The following is a 13,922-nucleotide window of genomic DNA, read 5'->3' as shown; positions in this document are numbered from 1 at the left end:
TGAGATCATGGCACTCGGGCCCTAGTGACAAGCATTAAGCATAACAAGTTGCAACAATATCATAAAAGTACAAATTACGGACACTAGGCACTATGCCCTAACAATCTTATGCAATTACATGACCAATCTCATCCAATCCCTACCATCCCCTTCAGCCTACAGCGGGGGAATTACTCACACATGGATGGGGGAAACATGGCTGGTCAATGGAGAGGCGTCGGTGCTGATGATGGCGATGATCTCCTCCAATTCCTCGTCCCGGTGGACTGCCAGAATGGAGTTTCTGGTCCCGAGACGGAGTTTCGCGATGGCGGCGGTGTTCTGGATGTCTTCTGGCGATTTCGTCTCACCCCCCGTGCGTTTTTAGGTCGAAGAGGTTAAGTAGTCCAAAGGGGGGCGTCAGAGGCTGGCCGAGGCGGCCTCACCATAGGGCGGCGCGCCCCCCTCCTAGGCCGCGCCGGCCCATGGTGTGGGGGCCGTGGGCCCTCCCCTGGCCTGCCCTTCTGGCTCCGTGAATCTTCTGGAAAAATAAGCCCTTTGACATTAATTCCGGCGATTTTCCTGAAAGTTGGATTTCTGCACAAAAATGAGACACCAGAGCAATTCTGCTGAAAACAGCGTTAGTCCGTGTTAGTTGTATCCAAAATACACAAATTAGAGGCAAAACAATAGCAAAAGTGTTCGGGAAAGTAGATACGTTTTGGACGTATCAACTCCCCCCAAGCTTAGCTTATTGCTTGTCCTCAAGCAATTCAGCTAACAACTGAGTGCGATAAAAGAACTTCCATGAACACATTTGTTCATATGATGTAAATATTCTCATGATATGGACAAGTACTTAGGCAATTCATAATAAGATACATGCAAATAAAGTCATCTAATAGATATGTCAATCATGGAAAGGGTACCAACAAATTAATAATAAGCATCATGAATCATATCTATCAGCAAGATTGCAATGTTCATAAAAGGGTATGATAAAGTGGTATCTCGCTTGCCCGTATTTGTACAACAAAACATAAATGCTCGGGCACCTTTGAAGTTCATGGGAAGATTGGAAGTAGAGATTGTCAAAAGATAAAAGCATCAAAGTTATACCACAGTTAATCACATTTTGGGACAAGCATATTATACTAAGAATGACAGTTGTGCTCTCAAGAAAGTGCTCAAAGAAAGGATGGAGACTCAATGTAAAAGTAAAAGATTGACCCTTCGCAGAGGGAAGCAGGGATTAACATGTGCTAGAGCTTTTCATTTGTAAAACAGGAGTAAAATTATTTTGAGGGGTGTTTGTTGTTGTCAACGAATGATAGTGGGTACTCTAACTACCTCGTCAACCAAACTTTCAAGAGCGGCTCCCATGAAGGACGTTATCTCTACCAGCAAGGTAAATCATCCCTCTTCTCTTTTGTTTACACACGTATTTTAGTTTTATTATGAGTGACACTCCCCCCAACCTTTGCTTACACAATCCATGGCTAACCGAATCCTCGGGTGCCTTCCATCAATCACATACCATGGAGGAGTGTCTATTTGCAATTTCAGTTGCTTACTGATAAATCAGGGCAAAACATGTGAAGAGAATTATTAATGAAAGTTGATTAATTGGGGCTAGGAACCCCGTTGCCAGCTCTTTTTGCAAAATTATTGGATAAGCGGATGTGCCACTAGTTCATTATGAATGTCTGTCAGGAGTAAATGACAAGATTGAAAGATAAACACCACATACTTCCTCATGAGCTATAAAACATCAACACAAATTGAGAAGTATTTTGAAGGTTTAAAGGTAGCACATGAGAATTTACTTGGAATGGTTTGAAATGCCATGCATAGGTATTTATGGTGGACACTCTGGAATAACTTGGTTTTCAGGGGTTTGGAAGCACGAGCAGCGTTCCCGCTCAAGACAAGTGAAGGCTAGCAATAGACTGGGAAGCGACAATCAAGAGAGCAATAACCGTCATAATCATGCTTGCGACAAAATAAATTAACGGAGGCATAAAAGTGATACAAGAACTCTGAGGTAAAGTAAATCATCGAGGCTTAATTGACTTTTGTTCAGTCATATGCATGCGTGAGCATGTGCCAAGTTGATTCAAGTGAATTATTCAGAGGAGGATACCACAATGTCATACCTATCTATGAATAAAGCAATGCAAGCAAATATTTATGATATGCTACTCATATTAATAAATTGGAGCTAAGCATGAGAGATCATGAACTACTAGACTTTCTTAAATGACATATACCTCACATGAACCAACTAAGCATGCTCACATGGATGAGTATATGTACAAAAATGAAAACAAATAGAGTTCATACCAGCCTCTCACCATAGTCGAATTGTCGTAGATCGTCATTAATGCCTTTCACTTGTGTAGCTTGAATAATATGGAATTAAAGCCAAGCTCCAACCACCGAAGACCACTGAACTCCATAATGAACTTTACAAAACCAAATAAGAACAGAAAATATTTTTGGTGTTTTCGGATTGGAAACAAGAACAAAAGGAAACAAGCAAACAAAGCAAAATCTTTTTGGATTTTCTTATAGCAAACCAACGATAGCAAATAAAGCAACATAAAAGCAAGAAACCAAAATAAACAAATGGTAAAGAGAAACAACAGAAATATTTTTGGTCTTTTTGTGTTTTAGGAAGGAAACAAAGCAAAACAAGAAGATGAAAACTAAAAGAGTCACATAAACACCAAGCAGCAGAAATTCGTCAAACTTGACAGCAGTACAGTAATCGATTTTCAAGAAATTCTTCCACTGCTCAGCTCGAAAAGTGTTTAGATAACAACCTGGGGAACATGCACAAAAATTGGCTTCGCAAAATAACGTTCTGGATGTTTTTGAGAATTTTTTTTGGTATCAGCCCAGAATCTGTTGTCAATCAGCACTTCCCCAAATATCATCTCCCTCTTATTAGAAAACCACTTTAAGAAGCTAAACAAGTATGTACAAGTATCCAGCAACTATAATATGCAAAGAATGAGTGATGCCGGTATACCTCCCCCAAAGCTTAGGCTTTTGGCCTAAGTGGAGATCAATCCCATGGTGCCCACGAAGTGACACTTGGTTCAAACTTCTAAACAACTAAAGCATCTTGCAAAACAAATAGTACTATAGAAAGTAAACAAGTGTGGAGAAAGAAAGAAATGTTGTTTAGCTCTTCTATGCATATAAAATGTACTTGTTAACAAGGTTGATCAAGTCTTGCCACCAAATAAATCTTACATGACATAAGAAGAAATAAACCTGAAATCAATCATGTTACCTTGTATTGAATTGATATGGATCCAATCATAATACTTTGATATCCTTGCTTAGGCTCATATATAGGACAATCAATAGTTCCCACTTTGATGGTTCTCACATTAGAAATTGTATTAACTCCACATACTTTATCGATCCTCTTGGGAAAATAAACAGTATGCTCCTTGTCATCGACATTGAAAGTAACTTTTCCTTTATTGCAATCAATAACAGCCCCTGCGGTGTTAAGAAAAGGTCTCCCGAGAATAATAGACATATTATCATCTTCGTGCATTTCCAACACAACAAAATCAGTTAATATTAAGCAATTATTAGTAACTTGAACAGGAACATCCTCACATATACCAACAGGAATAGCAGTAGATTTATCAGCCATTTGCAAAGATATATCACTTGGTATCAACTTATCTAAATAAAGTCTCTTGTAAAGAGAAAAAGGCATAACACCAACACCTGCTCCCAAATCACATAGAGCAGTTCTAACATAATTATTCTTGATGGAACAAGGAATAGTCGGTTGATGTCTACGGGTGCTTCTATTCTTGTAGACAGTGTTGGGCCTCCAAGAGCAGAGGTTTGTAGAACAGCAGCAAGTTTCCCTCAAGTGGATCACCCAAGGTTTATCGAACTCAGGGAGGAAGAGGTCAAAGATATCCCTCTCATGCAACCCCGCAACCACAAAGCAAGAAGTCTCTTGTGTCCCCAACACACCTAATAGGTGCACTAGTTCGGCGAAGAGATAGTGAAATATAGGTGGTATAAATAAGTATGAGCAGTGGCAACGGCACCGTAAAAGTGCTTTGCCCAGGACAAGTAAACAAGCAGTAGTAACGCAGCAGTAGTAACACGAAGAAAACAAGAAACAAGCAGCGATAGCAGTATTTAGGAACAAGGCCTAGGGATTAGACTTTCACTAGTGGACACTCTCAACTTTGATCACATAACGATGAATAGATAAATGCATACTCTACACTCTTGTTGGATGATGAACACCATTGCGTAGGATTACACGAACCCTCAATGCCGGAGTTAACAAGCTCCACAATTCAATGTTCATATTTAAATAACCTTAGAGTGCATGAAAGATCAACATAACCAAATAGATCACATCAATACCGTCACAGTAATAGTTAACTTCACAATCTACAAGAGATCATGATCATAGCCTACGACAAGAACCACACGGTGCACACTCTTGTCACCTTTACACCATGCAGGAGGAATAGACTACTTTAATAACATCACTAGAGTAGCACATAGATGAATTGTGATACAAAACACATTGCAATCATAAAGAGATATAAATAAGCACTTCACTACGCCATTCATAACAGTGAATAAGTATTCCGTGAAATATAGCCTAAGAGACCCACACGGTGCACACACTAGTCACCTTTACACACGTGGGACAAGGAGTCTCCGGAGATCACATAAGTAAAACCCACTTGACTAGCATAATGACATCTAGATTACAAGCATCATCATATGAATCTCAATCATGTAAGGCAGCTCATGAGATTATTGTATTGCAGCACATAGGAGAGAGATTAACCACATAGCTACCGGTACAGCCCCGAGCCTCGATGGAGAACTACTCCCTCCTCATGGGAGACAACAGCGTTGATGAAGATGGCGGTGGTGTCGATGGAGAAGCCTTCCGGGGCACTTCCCCGTCCCGGCGGCGTGCCGGAACGGAGACTCCCGTCCCCCAGATCTTGGCTTCGCGATGGCGGCGGCTCTGGAAGGTTTCTCGTACCGTGGCTTTTCCGTATCGTGGTTTTAGGTCGAGGGGCTTCTTATAGGCGAAGAGGCGGCGTCGGAGGGTCAACGAGGCGGCGACACCATAGGGCGGCGCGGCCTGGGCCTGGGCCGCGCCGGCCTATCATCTGGGGCCTGTGTGGCCCCCCTCTGGCGACTCTCGGGTGTTCCGGATGCTTCCGGGCAAAATAGGAACCTGGACGTTGATTTCGCCCAATTCCGAGAATATTTCCTTACTAGGATTTCTGAAACCAAAAACAGCAGAAAACAGGAACTGGCCCTTCGGCATCTCGTCAATAGGTTAGTTCCGGAAAACGCATAATAATGACATAAAGTATGCATAAAACATGTAGATATAATCAATAATGTGGCATGGAACATAAGAAATTATCGATACGTCGGAGACGTATCAGCATCCCCAAGCTTAGTTCCTGCTCGTCCCGAGCAGGTAAACGATAACAAAGATAATTTCGGAGTGACATGCCATCATAAACTTGATCATACTATTGTAAGCATATGTAATGAATGCAGCGATCAAAACAATGGTAAATGACATGAGTAAACAACTGAATCATAAAGCAAAGACTTTTCATGAATAGTAATTTCAAGACAAGCATCAATAAGTCTTGCATAAGAGTTAACTCATAAAGCAATAAATCAAAGTAAAGGTATTGAAGCAACATAATGGAAGATTAAGTTTCAGCGGTTGCTTTCAACTTGTAACATGTATATCTCATGGATAATTGTCAATGCAAAGCAATATAACAAGTGCAATAAGAAAGTATGTAAGAATCAATGCACAGTTCACACAAGTGTTTGCTTCTTGAGGTGGAGAGAAATAGGTGAACTGACTCAACATAAAAAGTAAAAGAAAGGTCCTTCCAAGAGGAAAGCATCGATTGCTATATTTGTGCTAGAGATTTGGTTTTGAAAACATGAAACAATTTTGTCAACGGTAGTAATAAAGCATATGTATCATGTAAATTATATCTTACAAGTTGCAAGCCTCATGCATAGTATACTAATAGTGCCCGCACCTTGTCCTAATTAGCTTGGACTACCGGATCATCGCAATACACATGTTTTAACCAAGTGTCACAAAGGGGTACCTCCATGCCGCCTGTACAAAGGTCTAAGGAGAAAGCTCGCATTTTGGATTTCTCTCTTTTGATTATTCTCAACTTAGACATCCATACCGGGACAACATGGACAACAGATAATGGACTCCTCTTTAAGGCATAAGCATGTGGCAACAATTAGTGTTCTCATATGAGATTGAGGATATATGTCCAAAACTGAAACTTCCACCATGATTCATGGCTTTAGTTAGCGGCCCAATGTTCTTCTCTAACAATATGTATGCTCCAACCATTAAGGTGGTAGATCTCTCTTACTTCGGACAAGACGGACATGCATAGCAACTCACATGATATTCAAAAAAGAGTTGATGGCGTCCCCGGGAACATGGTTATCGCACAACAAGCAACTTAATAAGAGATAAAGTGCATAAGTACATATTCAATACCACAATAGTTTTTAAGCTATTTGTCCCATGAGCTATATATTGTAAAGGTGAATGATGGAATTTTAAAGGTAGCACTCAAGCAATTTACTTTGGAATGGCAGGAGAAATACCATGTAGTAGGTAGGTATGGTGGACACAAATGGCATAGTGGTTGGCTCAAGGATTTTGGATGCATGAGAAGTATTCCCTCTCGATACAAGGTTTAGGCTAGCAAGGTTATTTGAAACAAACACAAGGATGAACCGGTGCAGCAAAACTCACATAAAAGACATATTGTAAACATTATAAGACTCTACACCGTCTTCCTTGTTGTTCAAAACTCAATACTAGAAATTATCTAGACTTTAGAGAAACCAAATATGCAAACCAAATTAGCAAGCTCTAGGTGTTTCTTCATTAATGGGTGCAAAGTATATGATGCAAGAGCTTAAACATGAGCACAACAATTGCCAAGTATCAAATTATCCAAGACATTTTAGAATTACTACATGTAGCATTTTCTAATTCCAGCCATATAACAATTTAACGAAGAAGAAACTTCGCCATGAATACTATGAGTAGAGCCTAAGGACATACTTGTCCATATGCTACAGCGGAGCGTGTCTCTCTCCCACAAAGTGAATGCTAGGATCCATTTTATTCAAACAAAAACAAAAACAAACCGACGCTCCAAGCAAAGTGCATAAGATGTGGCCGAATAAAAATATAGTTTCGAGGGAGGAACTCCGATAATGTTGTCGATGAAGAAGGGGATGCCTTGGGCATCCCCAAGCTTAGACGCTTGAGTATTCTTAGAATATGCAGGGGTGAACCACCGGGGCATCCCCAAGCTTAGAGCTTTCACTCTCCTTGATCATATTGTATCATACTCCTCTCTTGATCCTTGAAAACTTCCTCCACACCAAACTCGAAACAACTCATTAGAGGGTTAGTGCACAATAAAAATTAACATGTTCAGAGGTGACACAATCATTCTTAACACTTCTGGACATTGCATAAAGCTACTGGACATTAATGGATCAAAGAAATTCATCCAACATAGCAAAAGAGGCAATGCGAAATAAAAGGCAGAATCTGTCAAAACAGAACAGTCCGTAAAGATGGATTTAATTGAGGCACCAGACTTGCTCAAATGAAAATGCCCAAATTGAATGAAAGTTGCGTACATATCTGAGGATCACTCACGTAAATTGGCTTAATTTTCTGAGTTACCTACAGAGAATTAGACCCAGATTCGTGACAGCAAAGAAATCTGTTTCTGCGCAAGTAATCCAAATCTAGTATTCACTTTACTATCAAAGACTTTACTTGGCACAACAAAACTCAAAACTAAGATAAGGAGAGGTTGCTACAGTAGTAAAAAACTTCCAAGACACAAATATAAAACAAAGTACTGTAGCAAAATAACACATGGGTTATCTCCCAAGAAGTTCTTTCTTTATAGCCATTAAGATGGGATCAGCAGTTTTAATGATGCTCACATGAAAAATAGAGTATGAGGCAAAAGAGAGCATCAAGAAGCAAATTCAAAACAAATTTAAGCCTAACATACTTCCTATGCATAGGAGTCTTGTAAATAAACAAGTTCATGAAGAGCAAAGTGACAAGCATAGGAAGATAAAACAAGTGTAGCTTCAAAAATTTCAGCACATAGAGAGGCATTTTAGTAACATGAAAATTTCTACAACCATATTTTCCTCTCTCATAATAACTTTAAGTAGTATCATGAGAAAACTCAACAATATAACTATCACATAAAGCATTCTTATCATGAGTCTCATGCATAAAATTATTACTACTCCCAACATAAGCATAGTCAATTTTATTAGTTGTAGTGGGAGCAAATTCAACAAAGTAGCTATCATTATTATTTTCATCATCAAATATAGGAGGCATATTGTAATCATAATCAAATTTATCCTCCATAACAGGCGGTACTAAAAGTAATCATCATAAATAGGAGGCAAAGTATCATCAAAGTAAATTTTCTCCTCAATGCTTGGGGGACTAAAAATATCATGCTCATCAAAGCCAGCTTCCCCAAGCTTAGAACTTTCTATATCATTATCAACAATGGTGTTCAAAGCGTTCATACTAATATTACTACCGAGCATGCAAATAAGATTCCATAGGTTTTTTAATTTTCGCATCAAACCATCCATGTCTTAAATCAGGAAATAGAATAAGAAGCTCATTGTTGTCCATTATGCCTAACTAGTGTAAACAAGAAACAAAAAGATGCAATTGCAGGATCTAAAGGAAATAGCTTCGAGTACTTACAACGGCGAAAATAGCTTAGTAGCCGAGATCCGAGTGTGAGTACCTTTTACCTTACCTCCCCGACAACGGCGCCGTAAAATAGCTTGATGTCTACGGGTGCTTCTATTCTTGTAGACAGTGTTGGGCCTCCAAGAGCGAGAGGTTTGTAGAACAGCAGCAAGTTTCCCTCAAGTGGATCACCCAAGGTTTATCGAACTCGGGGAGGAAGAGGTCAAAGATATCCCTCTCATGCAACCCCGCAACCACAAAGCAAGAAGTCTCTTGTGTTCCCAACACACCTAATAGGTGCACTAGTTCGGCGAAGAGATAGTGAAATACGAGGTGGTATAAATAAGTATGAGCAAGTGGCAACGGCACCGTAAAAGTGCTTTGCCCGGGACGAGTAAACAAGCAGTAGTAACGCAGCGGTTGTAACGCAATAGAAACAAGAAACAAGCAGCGATAGCAGTATTTAGGAACAAGGCCTAGGGATTAGACTTTCACTAGTGGACACTCTCAACTTTGATCACATAACAGTAATAGATAAATGCATACTCTACACTCTTGTTGGATGATGAACACCATTGCGTAGGATTACACGAACCCTCAATGCCGGAGTTAACAAGCTCCACAATTCAATGTTCATATTTAAATAACCTTAGAGTGCATGAAAGATCAACATAACCAAATAGATCACATCAATACCGTCACAGTAATAGTTAACTTCACAATCTACAAGAGATCATGATCATAGCCTACGACAAGAACCACACGGTGCACACACTAGTCACCTTTACACCATGCGGGAGGAATAGACTACTTTAATAACATCACTAGAGTAGCACATAGATGAATTGTGATACAAAGCACATTGCAATCATAAAGAGATATAAATAAGCACTTCACTACGCCATTCATAACAGTGAATAAGTATTCTCGTGAAATATAGCCTAAGAGACCCACACGGTGCACACACTAGTCACCTTTACACACGTGGGACAAGGAGTCTCCGGAGATCACATAAGTAAAACCCACTTGACTAGCATAATGACATCTACATTACAAGCATCATCATATGAATCTCAATCATGTAAGGCAGCTCATGAGATTATTGTATTGAAGCACATAGGAGAGAGATTAACCACATAGCTACCGGTACAGCCCCGAGCCTCGATGGAGAACTACTCCCTCCTCATGGGAGACAGCAGCGTTGATGAAGATGGCGGTGGTGTCGATGGAGAAGCCTTCCGGGGCACTTCCCCGTCCCGGCGGCGTCCGGAACAGAGACTCCTGTCCCCCAGATCTTGGCTTCGCGATGGCGGCGGCTCTGGAAGGTTTCTCGTACCGTGGCTTTTCCGTATCGTGGTTTTAGGTCGAGGGGCTTCTTATAGGCGAAGAGGCGGCGTCGGAGGGTCAACGAGGCGGCGACACCATAGGGCGGCGCGGCCAGGGCCTGGGCCGCGCCGGCCTATCATCTGGGGCCTGTGTGGCCCCCCCTCTGGCGACTCTCGGGTGTTCCGGATGCTTCCGGGCAAAATAGGAACCCGGACGTTGATTTCGCCCAATTCCGAGAATATTTCCTTACTAGGATTTCTGAAACCAAAAACAGCGTAAAACGAGAACCGGCCCTTCGGCATCTCGTCAATAGGTTAGTTCCGGAAAACGCATAATAATGACATAAAGTATGCATAAAACATGTAGATATAATCAATAATGTGGCATGGAACATAAGAAATTATCGATACGTCGGAGACGTATCAGCATCCCCAAGCTTAGTTCCTGCTCGTCCCGAGCGAGTAAACGATAACAAAGATAATTTCGGAGTGACATGCCATCATAAACTTGATCATACTATTGTAAGCATATGTAATGAATGCAGCGATCAAAACAATGGTAAATGACATGAGTAAACAACTGAATCATAAAGCAAAGACTTTTCATGAATAGTAATTTCAAGACAAGCATCAATAAGTCTTGCATAAGAGTTAACTCATAAAGCAATAAATCAAAGTAAAGGTATTGAAGCAACACAATGGAAGATTAAGTTTCAGCGGTTGCTTTCAACTTGTAACATGTATATCTCATGGATAATTGTCAATGCAAAGCAATATAACAAGTGCAATAAGCAAGTATGTAAGAATCAATGCACAGTTCACACAAGTGTTTGCTTCTTGAGGTGGAGAGAAATAGGTGAACTGACTCAACATAAAAAGTAAAAGAAAGGTCCTTCCAAGAGGAAAGCATCGATTGCTATATTTGTGCTAGAGCTTTGGTTTTGAAAACATGAAACAATTTTGTCAACGGTAGTAATAAAGCATATGTATCATGTAAATTATATCTTACAAGTTGCAAGCCTCATGCATAGTATACTAATAGTGCCCGCACCTTGTCCTAATTAGCTTGGACTACCGGATCATCGCAATACACATGTTTTAACCAAGTGTCACAGAGGGGTACCTCCATGCCGCCTGTACAAAGGTCTAAGGAGAAAGCTCGCATTTTGGATTTCTCTCTTTTGATTATTCTCAACTTAGACATCCATACCGGGACAACATGGACAACAGATAATGGACTCCTCTTTAATGCATAAGCATGTGGCAACAATTAGTGTTCTCATATCAGATTGAGGATATATGTCCAAAACTGAAACTTCCACCATGATTCATGGCTTTAGTTAGCGGCCCAATGTTCTTCTCTAACAATATGTATGCTCCAACCATTAAGGTGGTAGATCTCTCTTACTTCAGACAAGACGGACATGCATAGCAACTCACATGATATTCAACAAAGAGTTGATGGCGTCCCCAGGAACATGGTTATCGCACAACAAGCAACTTAATAAGAGATAAAGTGCATAAGTACATATTCAATACCACAATAGTTTTTAAGCTATTTGTCCCATGAGCTATATATTGTAAAGGTGAATGGTGGAATTTTAAAGGTAGCACTCAAGCAATTTACTTTGGAATGGCGGAGAAATACCATGTAGTAGGTAGGTATGGTGGACACAAATGGCATAGTGGTTGGCTCAAGGATTTTGGATGCATGAGAAGTATTCCCTCTCGATACAAGGTTTAGGCTAGCAAGGTTATTTGAAACAAACACAAGGATGAACCGGTGCAGCAAAACTCACATAAAAGACATATTGTAAACATTATAAGACTCTACACCGTCTTCCTTGTTGTTCAAAACTCAATACTAGAAATTATCTAGACTTTAGAGAAACCAAATATGCAAACCAAATTAGCAAGCTCTAGGTGTTTCTTCATTAATGGGTGCAAAGTATATGATGCAAGAGCTTAAACATGAGCACAACAATTGCCAAGTATCAAATTATCCAAGACATTTTAGAATTACTACATGTAGCATTTTCTAATTCCAACCATATAACAATTTAACGAAGAAGAAACTTCGCCATGAATACTATGAGTAGAGCCTAAGGACATACTTGTCCATATGCTACAGTGGAGCGTGTCTCTCTCCCACAAAGTGAATGCTAGGATCCATTTTATTCAAACAAAAACAAAAACAAACCGACGCTCCAAGCAAAGTGCATAAGATGTGGCCGAATAAAAATATAGTTTCAGGGGAGGAACCTGATAATGTTGTCGATGAAGAAGGGGATGCCTTGGGCATCCCCAAGCTTAGACGCTTGAGTCTTCTTAGAATATGCGGGGGTGAACCACCGGGGCATCCCCAAGCTTAGAGCTTTCACTCTCCTTGATCATATTGTATCATACTCCTCTCTTGATCCTTGAAAACTTCCTCCACACCAAACTCGAAACAACTCATTAGAGGGTTAGTGCACAATAAAAATTAACATGTTCAGAGGTGACACAATCATTCTTAACACTTCTGGACATTGCATAAAGCTACTGGACATTAATGGATCAAAGAAATTCATCCAACATAGCAAAAGAGGTAATGCGAAATAAAAGGCAGAATCTGTCAAAACAGAACAGTCCGTAAAGATGGATTTAATTGAGGCACCAGATTTGCTCAAATGAAAATTCCCAAATTGAAGAAAGTTGCGTACATATCTGAGGATCACTCACGTAAATTGGCTTAATTTTCTGAGTTACCTACAGAGAATTAGACCCGATTCGTGACAAGAAAGAAATCAGTTCTCGCGCAGTAATCCAAATCTAGTATTTACTTTACTATCAAAGACTTTACTTGGCACAACAAACCTCAAAACTAAGATAATGAGAGGTTGCTACAGTAGGAACCTGGGCGTTGATTTCGCCCAATTCCGAGAATATTTCCTTACTAGGATTTCTGAAACCAAAAACAGCAGAAAACAGGAACTGGCCCTTCGGCATCTCGTCAATAGGTTAGTTCCGGAAAACGCATAATAATGACATAAAGTATGCATAAAACATGTAGATATAATCAATAATGTGGCATGGAACATAAGAAATTATCGATACGTCGGAGACGTATCATCGGTATACCTGGGTCGCCAAGCTTCTTTGGAACTTTGCCATTGAAAGAGTAATTAGCAAGCATAGTGGAAATCTCCTCATTAGGAATTTTACTTTTGTTAGAGACAATATCTTTCATATACTTTGAATAAGGAGGCAATTCAATAGCATCAGTCAAAGGGATTTGCAAGAACAAAGGTTTCATCCAATCACTAAATTTATTATAGTGTTCTTCGTCCTTTGATTTTAGTTTCTTAGCAGGAAAAGGCATTTGCTTTTGAACCCAAGGTTCTCTTTCATTACCATGTTTCTTAGCAATAAAATCTTCTTTAGTATACTTTTTATTTTTAGCATGCTTTTCAGGTTCATCTTCAACCTCTTCTTTATCAGAAGCATCATTATTATCATTATCTTTATCATGTTCACTACCACTTTCAGTTTCAGCATCATAAATAGAAATACTATTAGGATCATTAACAGGCTCAGAGGATTCTACAACAGTTTTATGTTTCTTCTTCTTTTTCTTAGAAGGAGCACTAGTTTCAGTTCGTTGAGAATCTTGTTCAACTCTTTTGGGATGCCCCTCAGGATATAGAGGATCCTGAGTAGAAACACCGCCTCTAGTTGTTACTTCATAAGCATGTTTCTCCTTAGAACTATTTTTTAACAAGTCATTT

The sequence above is a fragment of the Lolium rigidum genome, chromosome 6, assembly GCF_022539505.1.
Source record: "Lolium rigidum isolate FL_2022 chromosome 6, APGP_CSIRO_Lrig_0.1, whole genome shotgun sequence".
NCBI classification, from domain to species: Eukaryota; Viridiplantae; Streptophyta; class Magnoliopsida; order Poales; family Poaceae; genus Lolium; species Lolium rigidum.
This window is presented reverse-complemented; position numbering follows the sequence as displayed.